The sequence below is a fragment of the Cupressus sempervirens genome, chromosome 4 (genome assembly GCF_028749045.1).
Source record: "Cupressus sempervirens isolate cs-2001-9-10 chromosome 4, ASM2874904v1, whole genome shotgun sequence".
In the NCBI taxonomy this organism is placed as follows: domain Eukaryota; kingdom Viridiplantae; phylum Streptophyta; class Pinopsida; order Cupressales; family Cupressaceae; genus Cupressus; species Cupressus sempervirens.
Window position 1 is genome coordinate 285,911,287 of NC_143121.1, and position 17,056 is coordinate 285,928,342.

General features: G+C 32.4%; 1 pseudogene; it reads right to left on the reverse strand.

The window, feature by feature from the left end:
- The window catches only part of LOC149561122 (putative LRR receptor-like serine/threonine-protein kinase At1g67720), a 56,941-nt pseudogene that overhangs the window by 24,316 nt on the left and 15,569 nt on the right, over positions 1-17,056 (reverse strand).

Sequence of the window (17,056 nt, forward strand, 5' to 3'; positions counted from 1 at the left end):
TCAATAAAAGCCCCAGTATCAATTCTGAAGTTTTTCCTGTGTGTTTAAAGGATATGGAATTCTTCCATCGACTAGAAGAAGAAGGTGTTTCACTTGAGTTGCCGTGGGATAAAGTGACAACACTATTTAAATTGAGTTTCTTTTTAAATACTATTTAAATATAATTTTAAATATGGATTTATCCATGAGAAATCCAATGAATAGGTGCTCCTGCATCATAGACGGAGATGCTGATGCAAGGTATGATGTTACTGACTTCCCTCTTAGTGCCCTAGTGCACCAACTCATACATGAAACCATGGGACAAAAAAGAAAAAATGTTGGATTTAAAAGCTTTTCTGATCGGTTATTAGGAGTATGAACGAGGTCTGCATGTCAGATTCGAATGAAGCCCTAAGATTCATTCAAAGCCCCCACACGAATATCAACATGGAGGCTTCGAGTGAAGCCCCTTGGTACCTTCATTCAAAGATTCAACTTCATTTGAAGCCCCTAAAATTTAGCTTCCCCACTTCCCATCTGATTTCTTCATTATGGAAAGTGGGAACCATTATTGTGGCCCTACTCAGGGACAAAATTTTATCACCTAATTTTCCTTTTGTTGACTTCATGATCTTTCTATGAAGCAATTAAAATAATAACTAACATTTTATATGTTTCAAACTTCTATGTTGACTAAAAAACATATTCTGAAATAACTTTATTTGACAAATTCCATTAAAAAATTATAACCTTTTTCAACCTAGACTTATATTAGACATTTTATAAGTTACACTAGATTAACATGTTTAAAAGTAACTACACATATCTAAATGTATGCACTACATAAGTGTGTGATAAAAATATATATGTATATTTCAATCTATCTTGACATATATTCATAATCACTCGTATGAAAAGGAATGTATTCAAATATTTCAAGCTCATCTTTGTCATTTGGCTCCCCAAAAATGTGCATACAAGTAACAAAATATTATAGAAAGTCAAGTATTCAAACTATTTGCTAAATGTTACAAGAGAACGATAGATCGTTCATTGTTGAATATATAAAATATTTCATATACCATAGAATAACTATTTTATAAATGAAAACTTTCATACATGGGATGAAGCATTCTGGTTGTTTGAAAGTCTATTGGACATTGTGAGCTTGCATAAAAATTATCACAATAGTCCTTGAATGCTTGAATGTTCTTTTTTCACCTATAAGTAGTGGTGAATATAGAAATAATGAGACATTTTATTTAATCTACTATATGGATTTGAAGCAAACAAAATTATTATAGCAACTCAATGCAAAGGAAAATCAATATATTTAATTTAAAATAGTCTAAATGTGTTCATACAAAAACTATAAATGATTATCCCTATTTAATTGACCTTTATATATTCCTATTTTTTTAGCTAATGACCTGGCAAATGAAGCCCATAAAGACAACAAGACACAATTTATACCCAAATTAGCATTTTAGAATATTATGAGTGAACCACTTTTCTTTCTTTGTAGCCTATTTTATCTTGGAAATAGGATACCAAATCATGTTGTTATCCTTGATTTATAATCTTGTCCTAGTTGATATTTTCTAAAAAAAAATTCAATAATCTATTTAGATAACTTGTCTTTTATAGTGTTAACCATTCTCCAAAAATACATATTTTTTTTCTAAAAATATCTTTGAACTCAATGGAAAGCTCATGATTCAACTACCTCTTGTCTCCTATTGAGGTATTTTGGGGATGATATAATAAATAATTCATTCCACCCTACATTGGTAATACTTCTTATTTGGTGAATACATCATTTCATCAAAAAGACTCTTTGTGTGGTGAACCTTTAGTATTTTACCTATATAGTAGATAGATCGGAAGCAACAACATATTTAAATAAACTAAATATCTCTAGAAACATATATGTATATATGTAATAATGTAAATCAAATCAATTTGGAATATTTTCAAGATATAAGTTAAATTCTCATGGATCATTTAGAAGTCTTATGTCACAAAAATCTTCAAGTGGGTTACAATTTCTTATTTTTGAAAAATAAATCAAATATTGAATAAATTTGAACATAAGATTTATTTAAAATAATTTTAAGATATATATTCAATAAAAAAATAAAAGATAATAGAACTATATCATTGAACATAAGAGGAACAAAATTTCATCACTTAATTTTCCTTTTGTTGACTTCAAAATCTTTCTGTGAAACATATAAAAAAAAAAAAACATTTTCTATGTTTCAAACTTCTATATTGACTAGAAAACATCTTCTCAAATAATTTTATTTGTTGAATTCAATTTAAAAGATTAGAACCATTTTCAACATAAACTTATACTAGATTTTCAACAATTTTCAAACTTCTATTTTGACTACAAAAGATCTCTTGGAATATAGATCATCCATTGTTGAATATGTAAAATATTTCATATACCATACTATTTAATCTTGCTAGGCTGTTTGAACAGCTACATGACACTGAAAAAGCAAATCTTTTGTACAGGCTAGTATTGTTCAAGTTTCCTGATTATGTGGATGCATATCTACGACTTGCAGCCATGGCCCAGGCTCGAAATAAGATCCAAATAAGCCTAGAATTGATTGGGGAGGCACTTAAGGTGGATAAAACCTCAGTAAATGCGATTACCATGCTTGGCAACCTGGAACTAAAAACAGATGACTAGCTTAAAGCAAAAGAAACAATTAAAACTGCACAAAATGTATCAAATGGTAAGGATTCTTACGCTAAAATTTCTCTTGGAAGCTGGAATTATTTTGCAGCTTCATGCAATGAGAAGAAGGATCCAAATGTGGAGGGGATACATCTTGATAAGGCTAGGGAACTATATTGTAAAGTGTTGGCTCAGAGACCTGGAAATGTCTATGGTGCAAATGGGGCAGACATTGTGCTAGCCGAAAGGGGTCATTTTGATATTGCAAAGGAATTTTTCACACAGGTTCAAGAAGCTGCAGCAGGAAACATCTTTTTTCAGATGTCTGATGTGTGGGTAAATCTAGCACATGTTTACTTTGCACAAGAACAATTTGGGCTTGCAGTGAAAATGTATCAAAATTGTTTCAGGAAATTCTATTTTGGCACTGACACCCAAATTTTATTATATTTAGCTCAATCACATTATGAAGTAGAACAGTGGCAAGATTGTAAAAGAACATTATTAAGAGCAGTACATTTGGCACCCTCAAATTACATGTTACACTTTGATGTTGGTTTTGCCATGCATAAGTTTTCAACTTCAACACTTCAAAAGCAAAAATGTACTGTTGATGAGGTTCATCAAGCAGTGTCTGAATTAAAGAATGTGCTCTGTGTGTTTAGCCAACTATCAGTAGTGCCAAGCCCTCATACACATGGTAGGTTTCAAGGATTAATACAGGCTGCCCACGTTGTAGCCCTATATGATTGCTTTCACAACCTGCCATCTCTGTGCATTTTTTCTATATGTATGCTAATTTGATTTAAGGAACTATCAGGCTATGTAATTGTATGATTTGATCATGAGCAAAACTTTGTGGAATAATGAAATATGATACAAGAAACAAGGAATATGCACTATGTTTCAATGAATTTTTAAAAATGTCAAGGTTGATTTTGCAAGATGAGCATCATAGAACTTTACAAAATTATGAAGACAAGGCAGATTTTGTGTTGCTGAACAAGAAAGCATATTTCTAACTGAAATATTGACATAAAAAGTTTAGTAGCTGTCCTAGAAAGTAATCTTGGTGAAAGAGAGCATATTCTTAAAGTAGTGGCTTAGTAGAAATCCATTAAAAGTGTCCATTAAAAAACACAATACAACCTGAATATGTTAGTATATGGCAGAGAGTTTTACATGGCATTCTTGGGATAAATAGAATAGTAGTCAAGCCCTATTCAAGAATGAAAAAGCTTTTTATTTTCCAAGGAGAGGACTTCTATCAAGATGAATCATTAAATGTGGAGTGCACTTTGTGACAGACACAAAAGATTGCATGAAAGTTGTGAAAGGGGTGCAGAAGATGCTCACTTTTTCCTTGCAGAGTAACAAGTAGTTGGTGTTGTTGTTTCTATTAGTGTGAATTATGCAAAGTAGCCAATTGCATTTGATAAGAAACTCAGTGTCAATTCAGATGACATCCATTTCAAAGGAAGAAGACCTAATAAAGATAAGGCTTTTCAAGCCCTATGGAGATCAAAAGCATTCAAAATTCTAGAACCCTACATAGTCGAGAGAAGACAGAGTGTGCAAAGTTTCCCCTAATAGTTGAGATCATGAACATAATCCAAATAGGAAGTTCGTGGAAAGTGGCATAATATGAGTGAAGAATATAATGATATGATACACTGCATATCATAAAAAGTGGAAAAAAAAACCCCAAAAAAAACTTTAAAATACCATGTGATCGGAGCATGAAGGAGGTGACAAGAACAAGAACTAAAACAAAAGGGTGATGACATTCAAGAAAGCACAAATGGAAGTCTACAATCATAGCAATAAGTCGCAACAAAGTTTTATTACAATGTTCTACAATCAAATGCACTGGTCAATGATCTATAGCAGACGTGCCCTTGTGCCCTTTTCGATGGAGATCGGACTTTTTTGCTTCCCTCGCGCCAATGTTGATGGAGACCGGCCTCGCAGCTTCCCTCGCACCAATGTCGATGGAGATCGGACTTGTAGCTTCGCCAAATGAAATGTGAATTACATTTTTGCCCTTTTTTGTTTGTTTTATGCTACCGTGTGTGTCGCAATTCTGAAAAAATTAATTTGTCACAATTGCAACCAACACAGGCATGTTATTAAAACAAAAACAAAAAATTGCTTTATAACACGACCAACCAATCCATTTAAAAAACTTGGTCGCAATTTTTGGTCGCGATTTAGGGTGAAATGCACTAGTGTTAAGTTAGTACATGGTTATGTGAAGTCTTACTGCCATCTTTAAACATTATACATTGAGGAGAAAATTAAGTTTGAAAAAAAAATTCAACTTTGACAATTTAACATTTTTAGTGTTGGAATGAAGCTTATTTTGTGATGTTTAAGTCATCCAAAGTCTTACCAGTTGTTCTAGTGCTGTTAAGTCTGCTATATTTGAAGATATTTTGCCTTCCAAATTCATACATGTTAGATCTCTGCAAAAGGAAACAAAAAGCTTCCAATCATACACATTAGTGGCCTAAGATATATGTTCTAATGAATTGTTAAAATATTTGGTTTATGGCTACTCTTAAACATCACAGAGTAAGGCAAAAACATAGACTAAGGTAAAAAATAAGCTTGGAAAAATAAGTCAACTTTGACTATTTAACTAAGAATGAAGCTTTAGTGTGTGATGTTTAAGCTGTCCAATAGTTTATATGATAATGACTCGTGGCGGATCATCTTGGCTGTAGGTAATCCCTGTTGATGAATAACCAGCTAGCAAGCATGGATCTCCTCCTGTCCAGTCATCTGGAACATTCATTGCCTCGGCTATTTTTCTGATTGCAACCACTGAATTTCCACAATTTGTCCAAACATTAAGCGCATACAATATTTGTAATTTATATATCCACAAAAAATATTCAACACTTAGAACAATTTAAGCAGAAAGTTACCATCTCCAGGGTATGTGGTTGTCTTTAGGTCCAATTTCCTGTACATTTCTATTCCATTGATGAATGGTCCCAACTCTGATGTACTGCTAGGTTGTAAAATAATGTTTATAGGATCAAAAGTTTCAAATTTTAAATCATAATCGGGTGAACCCACAATACTAGGTACCACTTTTGTGGGAGGAAGAAATTTCAAAAAAATGACAAATTTTCACATCTCCATTTCTCATACGTTCGCACGAACACCCTAGACATGTTCGTGTGAACATGTTTTTGCCGAGTGTTCGCACAAACATATCGTGCCATGTTCATGCAAACAAGTATGCAGCACATGTTTGCGTGAACATATATTGACAAAATTTTCAACGGCTTAAAACGTCTTCTTCACTTTTCCAAATTCATTTTTATGTCGAGCACTGTTCATTGAGCATTCGGGCGAACGTGTGACTTGAGCAACTTCCGTCGACATCGTCTTCTCATTTTTGTTCTCATTTTCATTATCGGGTATGTCAAAATAATATTGATTTAATGTTTTCAACATTTTTTAAGTATTTTTTTTATATTATCAAAAAAGATTTTAATGTTTTCAATGCATTCTTTTTGTGTTTTTAAAACATATTTGAATGTTATTTACGTTTTCAATAGTTTATAAAACATATCTAAATGTTAATTTAATATTTTTATTGTTTATTTATATTAATTTAGAAAACAAAAAAATATTATGTAGAAAACATTAGAAAACATTAGAAAACATTAGAAAAATTAGTAAACAATATGCAATATAAAATTTAGGAAAAACATTAGAAAACAAATTTTAAAAAAAATTACGAAAACATTAGAGAATTTATAATTTAATATAAAATTTACAAAAAATTCATAAAAAAATATTACAAAAACATTAGAAAATTTATAATTTAATATAAAATTTAGAAAACAAATTGTTAAAAATTAGAAAAAAAATTTAAAATATTTTTAAAAAATTGAAAATTTAGAAAAAACATTAAAAAAAATTAGAAAATTTAGAAAAAAATATTGCAAAATAATTACAAAATTTAGAAAACAAATTTAGAAAAAAAATTACAAAAATATTAGAGAATTTATAATTCAATATAAATTTTTTAAAAAATATTAAAAAAAAATTTTAAAAAAAATTTAAAAAAATCTTAGAAAGTTTATAATTTTATATAAAATTTAGATAACAATTTTTTTTAAAAAATTGCAAAAACATTAGAAAATTTAGAAATTAATGTTAAATTTAGAAAATAAACTTAGAAAAAACATTACAAAAACATTAGAAAATTTATAATTTAATATAAATTTAAAAAAAAAACTTTAGAAAAAAAAAGAAAAATAATAGAAAATTTATAATAATATAAATTTTAGAAAAAAATTTAAAAAAATATTAGAAAATTTATAGTTTTCAAATATTTTGAAAATAAATTTAGAAAAACATTAGAAAAAATATTTTTAAAAAAATTAGAAAAACATTACAAAATTTTAGAAGTCAAATTAAAATATGTGTGTGTGTGTGTGTGTGTGTGTGTGTGTGTGTGTGTGTGTGTGTGTGTGTGTTAATGTTAAATGTAAATATGTCAAATTCACTTTAATTTCTTAATCTTAGAAGTTTAATTAAATGACATATCTTAGGGGTCTAGATCCTGAATTGTACATGTAAAAATATAGATTAAAATGTATAATTTTTTATTTTGAACATAGATGTACATGTATATTTGTTCATGGTTAAAAGTAAATGTATGTACATATTTTTAATAAATTCACATTTTTATATGTATAATTTGTGTGTATGTTAACTATTGATCTTAATTTATCTTATAACTAAGTGTAATTAACTATATTTAATAACACATGTCTTAAGGGGAGATCCTAAATTATACATAAGAATGTAGATTAAAATGTATATTTTATTTCATAAATGTACATGTAAATATGTTCATGTGGTAGATATAGATGTACATACATATGTTTTCAATATTCATGTTTAAATGTACATATGTTATTATTTTTAATGTCTTAATAATTAGAAGTATATAATTAACTATATAATTCAATGACATGTCTTAAGGGGAGATCCTAAATTATACATATATAAGAATGTAGATTAATTTGCATTTCTACCTGTATGAATATAACATACATGTACATCCAAACCCTAACCCTAACCTAACCAAACCCTAACCCTAACCATTATCCAAACCCTAACCTTGACCTTAAAATTTAATTTCTAAACCCAATATTATAAATGATAATAAATACCCTAAATAATAATCTCGAACCAAATCATAAACTTAATATGCTAAGTTCCCTTATCCTAAATTCTTAACCATGGACTTTAATATTAACCCTTAAATTTAATGCTAGAAATTATGTAAGTTCATGTAAACCTTGACAGTGTCATAAGGTCTTAAATCTTACCCTAAAATTGAGCCTAATTACACTAAAACCCTATTTGAAAACCTAATTGAAGCCTAACTTACATAAAATTAAAACAAGTTGACCGTAATCCTAAATTTTTAAAAATTACATTTGAGATACATGCACATACATGAAGTATGACCCTTGTTTTAAATGATATATATGTAACCCAACTTGAAACCTAAATCTCAAAACATTATTATTTTTTTTTTAAAAATGGGTAAAAATTTATTCAAATAAAACCAAATTACAGAAGGCCTCAGACCCAACCAACCAAAACACCAACCCAAAACCAATTACATTCTGTCCTTTTCCACTAATTGCTTGAAAGTCCCAGCAAGATCAGCAGGAATATCATCCCTAACAGAAATATCCCAACCAGCACCTTTCTCTGATGCCCATTTTGCCAAGACATCAGCCACTCCATTCCATTCCCTAGGAATTTGACAGAAAGAGATCCCATCCACAAAGCTACTCAAGTGGAGAATCTCTCTAACAATAGAGGCAATTTGCCAGCTAGATTTATCCACTCTCTAGTTATTTATCATATCACAACAATCTGAGAGTCAGACTCACACACCATTCTCCTCCAACCAAGAGAACAAGCCCGCTCCATAGCCACCTTAATGGCCAAAGCCTCCATCACGTTATTGGATTGAACTCCTTTCCCAATAGAGAATATGAAAATAACATTGGCATATGCATCTCTCCCAATACCCCCCACTCCAGCCAGTCGAGGATTCTCACGGGAGGAGCCATCAGTGTCAATGTTTAGGACTGCATCAGGAGGAAGACTCCATCTCCCTACTCTACAAACCTTCCTCTTTCGTGGCTGAGATCTCTTACTACTACTAGTTCCAAATCCTTTATCCACTAATCCTAAATTCCTAATAATATGAGAATCACTAGGATCAGCTCTGACATATCACATTTAGCAGAGATAGTCTCTTGAAGCCTAGTTAGGATCAACTGCCATAGTTTAGTGGCTCCCAAGTTGGAATTATAGAAGATATGACAGTTATGCTCCAACCAAAGATTCCACAGAATGAAAGAAGGTCCAATAGCCCAGGCCACCTGAAGGAATTAAGTTTTCGTAGGGGGTCTACCAAGGCTGTCCCAAAATTTAATAAGAGATTTAGCATGAATACGGCTATGGCACCACACCTCCCACCACTTATGCTAGATCTTTCTAGAAAGAGGACATAAGAAGAAAACATGAGAAACATCTTCCCCATCCAACATACATAGGGGACAGAAAGAGGGTCCCTTAAACCCTCTTCGCTGGAGATTATCCCAAGTAAGACACTTATTTTGCACAACCAACCATAGAAAAAAATTACATTTCGGCCAAGAAAATTTATTCCAGACCTTCCTCCACTAGGGAACCACCTGAACTACATTACATTGGCTATCCAACCGTGCATATCCCTGGGCCACACTGAACTTACCTTTTGGGCAAAGACCCCAAGCTAGGATGTGTTTGTCTTTAGAAGAGCTGTAAAGCCTAGCAGAGAGAAGATGCGCCAGTTCAGCTCGAATCTCTGAGGAGCCCCCTGTGGGCCAAATTTGTGGATCCTTCCAACTAGCCACCTCCATCAATCCACACCTCCGAACAGTCTTGAAGTGAGCTACCATGGTCCAACCCGTAGAAGGAAAAACCTAAAATAGAGGCAAAAGGTGGGGAAAATTAGAGAGAATAGGAAGGTGGCCATCCCAAGAGTCCTGCCAGAATAACACACTTGACCCCTCATTACAGATCCAGAAAAGGCCATCCTTGATAAGAGGAGCACCCCTTTTAAGGGTGTCCCAAATAAAGGACCCCTTACCATTAAGCTCAAGTCTAGGAATATCCTAGACCTCCACTCCTAAGAAATACTTATGGGTCAAAATCTTGGCCCAATCCCGATCTTGATTCTTGCACCATCTCTAGTATAACTTTGCAGCAAGAGCTTTGACACCGAGAGCCATACATTTAAGGCCTAGACCCCCAACAAACTTAGGCAAACAAACCGTGTCCCAGTTGACTAAGCTCCATTTAGAGGATTGGAGATTGCCTGACCAAAGGAATTGTCGTGAAAAAGCATCAAAATCTTTCAAAACTCCCACGGGAGGTGTTTGCACTAAACACCTGTAAATAGGAAGAGCCTGAATCACAATCTTGAGCAGGGTAACCCTCCTAGTAGATGAGAGCCACCTATGAGTCCAATGACTCACTCTGCTAATAATATCAATCAAGAATTTCAAACCTCGAAACATTATCATTTAAGAGTAATATAAATAATTTATTAGGTACCCTTTAATTGAATTCTCTAATAATGCCCTCCAAAATATAATAAAATCTTAGAATAAAAAATTAACTCTAACCATAACCAAACTCTCAACTTTAAAGTTATCTTATACTTATATACAAATTAATCTAGGTCTGAATGTGTTATAGATTATCTAGGTCCATGATGTGTGATGTATGTTTAATTACATGTGTATAATTTTTAATGTTAAAAATAAAAAAGTATGTACAATAGACGATTTAGCTCTTCATACATTTCTACAAATATGGCTTCACACGATATGCTTGATGCAGCTTCTGGTGCGACATCTGATGTAGTTCCTACTGCAGCTCCTACTATGACATAGGTTGATGCGGTTCCTATTGCGACACCTGATGCAGATCTCGATATGGCTCCTCGTGCAACTCATGGTGGGGCTCGTGCTACAGCTTCTGGTGGGGCTCCTCATGTACCTCGACGTAGGGCTCGTTGTGCAGCTCATGTTCTAGCTCCTGGTGTGGCTCATATTCCAGGTTAGGCTGCACCTGTAGCTCCTGCTGGAGGTCCTGCTGCACCACCTCCACGCATCGATATTGATGTATTATTTGCATTTTTAGAGCATGAGGTTGCTAGATTGTAGCAATCTATATTGAACTCTGATGATGGTTTTTATAGAGACATATGTACTACGATATGTAGGAGTTTATAGGATTTGACAACTAGGTTTAGAGGTCACCATTCATTTACTCCTGCCATATTAGCTTCCATATCTAGGGAGCTTAGGGCTGAGGTTTCAAGAGATGCATCATTTGATGACGTCAAGAGGGTATCCCCCAAAGACATCATCTAGAGAGAGTTATTTCCAGCTTATGAGGGGACATAGGGTAGGGTGAGAGGCTACAAAGTCACACGATGCAGAGACCCTATTATTGCTAGCATGATCTATCCACAATTTTTAGCTACATATGGTCATTATCCTAATAATGACCAAATACCCCTTTATTTTGCATAGCAGTTGTACGCTGAGTTTCATATAGGGCTCAATGTCAACTACTTGGATATTCCTGATTATTATGGACAGGGGCATGGTCGGGTGGTAGATCGTGACCAGTACCGCAGTGTAGATCGTCTGCCACCTACAGATCTTAGACAGTTTGTTGGATTGAGGATGCCTCCTGTGATTCCTACACATGTGCCTATTGTAGATAGAGTTGTCATTGCTTCCCAAAGGGAAGCAATTGACACTATTGGGCACATTGCATCTGCGGTAGCTAGTATCACATCGGATTCTATTAGTCATTATCTTCATAGTCGACGTCATTGTCCACTTGGTTGACCATCTTCATAGGCATCTAGTAGCACTTCAGGTGCCTCCTCTGATGATGCATATAGAGCTGTTCGGCTACCACTTCTAGGCGATATTCGTGGTCTTTCAGGATAGCAGACACATATGGATATGTCACTATATTTTTTGGAGGATATGTTGCACTTTATTAGCTATATTTCTGATACACAGAGGATTCCAGTACACGCGGTGATGGATTTTGTTAGACAACATCAGAGCCCTGACACAGTTCCATAGACACAGGCTGCCACACCAGTGACAGATGATACACCTGTGCGTAGCTCACAACATTTGGCACCAGACTCACGACACTCTACAAATGACTCGAGCATACGAGTTGGAGATGTCCACATCATAGCTGAGGGCCTTGATTATTTTGGTGAGCAGTTGTGAGGCCTATCTAAGATTGATACTAGTTCGACCCTAGGTCTTTCATCATACATGGACCTGTTATTCGGACCTGGTAGCACTAATTCTACACCAAATGTACTCAGCCAATTACACAGTCCACTTCACTCAGATTTACTAGCAGTTGGACATGGAGTTTCAGGCTCAGGTGCATCAGTAGATGATAGGATGGAGTTTGCTGATCATCCTCCACCTTCGGAGACCCAGGTACATATATAATTTATTTTTAATTTTAAATATATATGAAATTAAAAAATATGTTCATTTATTGAAAAATTTAGTTCAGATATATATGCAGATATTTAATTTAATCTTTAACTCGTAATAAATCATGTAGGCACAGGTTGCTGAGCACATGGTTACACATACTATTGGTTTAGGGCATAATATACATGAGAGAGATGATTCGATTGAGGCACCTGGTAGTGCTCAGGTACTTGAGTTTTAAATAGTTTGTTTAAAGTTATTTAAATATTTTGAAAACTAGATATATATCTATATATATGCAAATTTGTATTTAATTTGAATGTATATGTACATGATGCACGTATGTATATATATGTTTTAAAGATAGAACTCTAACACATGTATGTATATATGTATATATATTTGCAGGGCTAGGTTGATGCGCCTCGACGAGAGGATGTATAGGAGACTCGATCAGCGGGTCATTCTGTTTGTATGCATCTTGAGGGGTCCTTCTAGTAGTAGATCAGATTTATATATTTTTTGATACATATATATTGGAGGTCCAGTTTACATGTACACATGTGTATTTCATTTCCTTGATGACATCCATGTACTTTCACTTTTTATTTGATTATTGAGTATTTAAGTGTTAGATACCATCACATGTACGTATATATGACTTTTTATATTTTTCTACATACGTATATTTATTCGAGATTTATAGTTTGAATTTCAGATACATAGAGATATATTAGATTTGTAGATGTTTATTCTTGAGACGTGTATATGTGTACAAGTTGATAATTGAATTTAAATTATTAAATTCATCCATGGTACAATTAATTTAAATTATTAAATTATATAATTTTTTAATAAACTAAATTTTATAATTAAGAACTTATGATCATACAATTAAAAATATATTTAATTCAAGATGAAATTCAATAGTTTGAAAAAAAGTTGATATTTAAGAATTGTAACATAGATAATGAAATTATGTAAGTTCGAAATTGTAACATAGATAATGAAAGTGTTGAAGTATAAAAAATACATAGAGGGTACTATGCAAGACAAGCAAGCAATGTTTGAATTATGTGATGCAATCCCTAATTTGTGTCCCAATGAACTAATTGGTTTTGGAGTTCCTGGGAAACCTATTGGTGATTTCAAGCAGAACCTCTCCCCCCATGACTATTCAGGAAGCACTTTCGCAAATAAAAAAGTATTGGCCTTCATGGGATTAGACGACAAAAAAAATTCCATAGACTCAAGACGATGTGGCACTATCCTTATTGATCAACTGAGAGTTATGATTCAGAATGCACGAGGGCAACTGCAAGATAGTGCACAAAAATATATACTTCAAAAGTGTGAAGAATGGAATTTGGTATGGGTGGGGCTAGGTGACCTCGTCCCTCTAGAGCTCCATGAGATAGAGCTTATATTAAAATTTGATAGAGATCACACTCATAGAACTTCTTGTCTAACTGATCGCTTGTGTTGTTTAGGTAATTCATTCCAAACAGATACAGTTGCATATCATTTATCAGTCTTGAAAGCATTATATCCTGATGGCATCAGAGTACTTTCTCTATTTTCTAGTATTGGTAGAGTAGAAGTTGCTCTTCATCAATTTGGAATACATTTAAGTTGTGATGTATCTGTTTTAAATTATGAGTTTCCTCGCATTGTGATGGAAGTGAGAGAAATAATGCACTCAAAAGCCTCAGCTAGTAATTTTTTCTGATCAATGTGTAGGCTCATTTTTTTTGTAAATAACTCAATGTTAATAAACTACCTGAAAAATAGAAAATTGATTTTAACCAGAACAGAATGTTCTCTACTGATTTTAAATTGTCAAATCAAAGGATTACATACCCTAACTAAGAATTTTCAAATTAATTTTATAAAGGTTTACAATCATAAAATACTTTTTTTTTAACGAGAGTTCAATTTTTAGTCGCCCAAAGAATTTTTTTTGAACCGACTCTAAAGTGGTTTGTCGTGGAAGTTTATCATAATAATAATGTTTCTGATCTTCTTTAACAGATGGTTTTTAATTATAACTTTTGGAGGACCTTCGTGGGCTTAGAAAGTATGCGTTTTATTTTACAATGATACAAAATCACCATATTTATTGTTTGCAACTACTTGAATTTCCTTGGAACTTTTTAAGGTGAAGTATTATTAAATTCATCCATGGTACAATTAATTTAAATTATTAAATTATATAAATTTTTAATAAATTAATGAAAATAAAGAACTTATGATTATACAATTAATCTAAACACATTTAATTCAAGATGAAATTCAATAGTTTGAAAAGAAGTTGATATTTAAGAATTGTAACATAGATAATGAAATTGTGTAAGTTAGAACTAACTTCTAGCCTATTTATATCGAGTTGGTAAATTATTAAATTCATCCATAGTACAATTAATATTACAGGTTTAAAAATAAACTAATGATAACTGAAACTTAGATATTCAGATTAAAAACACAATTTCACCAAAGTTGATATTCACAATTTCACCATAGTATGTAATTGAAAACACATTTCACCAAAGTTGATATTTAGATTATTATAAAATAAATCTCAAAGGTCTAATCAACCATGATGTACACTTATAACATGCAATATTTTTTCATGATCTTCACTATCTAGTCTCCACTTGCGATGTGCATGCTTAAGTTTGACTGGATGTAGACAAAGCCCTGTAGCAACGAACAGGTGGCTATATTATAAAATTTTGTTGTCAAGTTGATAATCAAAAAAGTGTATTCCATATTGGACTATTTTCTCTTGCTTCAAATATGTCCCCTCTATTACAACAGAACCTGTACAACAAATTTAAGTGTTTTAAAATTTGACAGATATGAAGTTACCTAATATATATTTATTTATTTAAATATATATGTGCATGTACATATGTATATGTATAATTTACCAATGGGGAACAACATTCCATCACTTTCTTCAGGGTCATATAACTTTGTCCTCTCTGCAGTACATCACAATAAATAATAACTGACACATTCATGATTTCTAGGCTCAACAATTACTGCAAAGACATCTCTTACATAACAAGTATACATGAATGCATGTGTACAATATATATAAGACAGTTGAAATTGATAATTAAATAAAAAATTGAGATTAATTTTTATGATACTCACCCACTTTTACCAATCCAGAGATATGATTATAATCATCAGAAATCAATGGAATATCATCAAAATTTTCATCTTCTTTATCAAATTTATCGGTAACATCAAGTGGTACCGAAATCCATGCACCTGTATATCCATGTGTCTGATTGATGCATTGTTCATAGTTTTCATCAATGCAACTGTCATAAAAACATGAGTATTCTCTTGTCTTCAATGTCCAATTGCAATTATCTGTACTCATGACTGAATGTAAAGAACATGTCTTTTCTATCCTCTTGCAACCATGCATGTTTTTTCTATTGACACCTGAAAGTTCGTTAAATTGAAAATATAGAAAAATTAAATTTAAACTTTAATGAATTCAAAAATAAAACTTAACAATAAAATTTTATAATTTAATCGTGCATAAAAGTTAAATAGACGTACACATCCATACCTGTTATCTCCCAGAAGACTCTATATGGTGTCTGTCAACTCATTGTTGATGATGTCCCAACCTCATCTAATGCAAAATGAGTCTTACACCATTCAACAACATCATGTGCATCATTTACATGAACTCCTTGATAATTCATTTGATATTTTCACAAAGCACGTTTGATGCAAGCTCCAGCACCATCATGTTCACCTTTTCTATGACCACTCTCAAAGAAATTTCATATGTGTTTTATATTCTCATTGTGATGATAGCTACACAATGCATAAAATGGCCTAGATGATTTAAATTGAGCGGAACATCCATTAGACCAAACATAATGTTTATCAACATTTATGTTTCTTTCTTTCAAATAAGAAAAGAACGTATTGAAGCAATGTTCTACATAGCGAATGTCATGTTCTTTATCATCACTTATATAAAAATGATATTCCTTTATAATTACTCATGCTTGAACTATACTCTGAACACCATCCAAATCTAACTGTGCATGTCTATAAAAAACATGCACCATAATAGTGACTTGCATATTAAAGTAATAATCTGATTGAATTGCTTTCTGATGAACAAATGAATAGTTTTCTGCAAAATCAAAAACTGATACAATTGTTCCAAGTGGAAAATTATCTCTCAGAGTTTGAAACTGTTGTGCTTACCACTTTGCAAAAAATGCATGACAAATATAAGGTTGAATCAATTTCTTAAATCTGTCCATAAATGTTAGAACAGGCAACTCCTCTTGAACATATTCCAAATTTTTTGTTTCTTTCCCCAACTTTGTTTCATTCTTGACATACTTGTAACTTTTACAATTCAATATTTTTGTTACATCAATATTTTCAGTTTTCAAAGGAAATAGAGCCAATTCACCACATGTTTCACATAATCCTTTGATGCAATTTATTTGACCAGCTGGATCATCTATGTTGTCACACAAAATGGATGATATAAACTCACTTCTCCTACTAGGAGGAGCAACATGAAAACCATATGTGTCTTCTACAAACTTTCGAAATACTTGATAGTGGAGATCAAACTCAATATGATGACGACAAAAACACGTTCCAAACACTTTGTTTGACCTCAAAAAGTATGGCTTCAATTTTTCAAACAATGTTTGCCCAACTTTTATATTAGGATGTTGACTACAAAATGACACATATAACTCATGTTGTGTTGTGTCCAACCAATGTTTTGTATGATGTT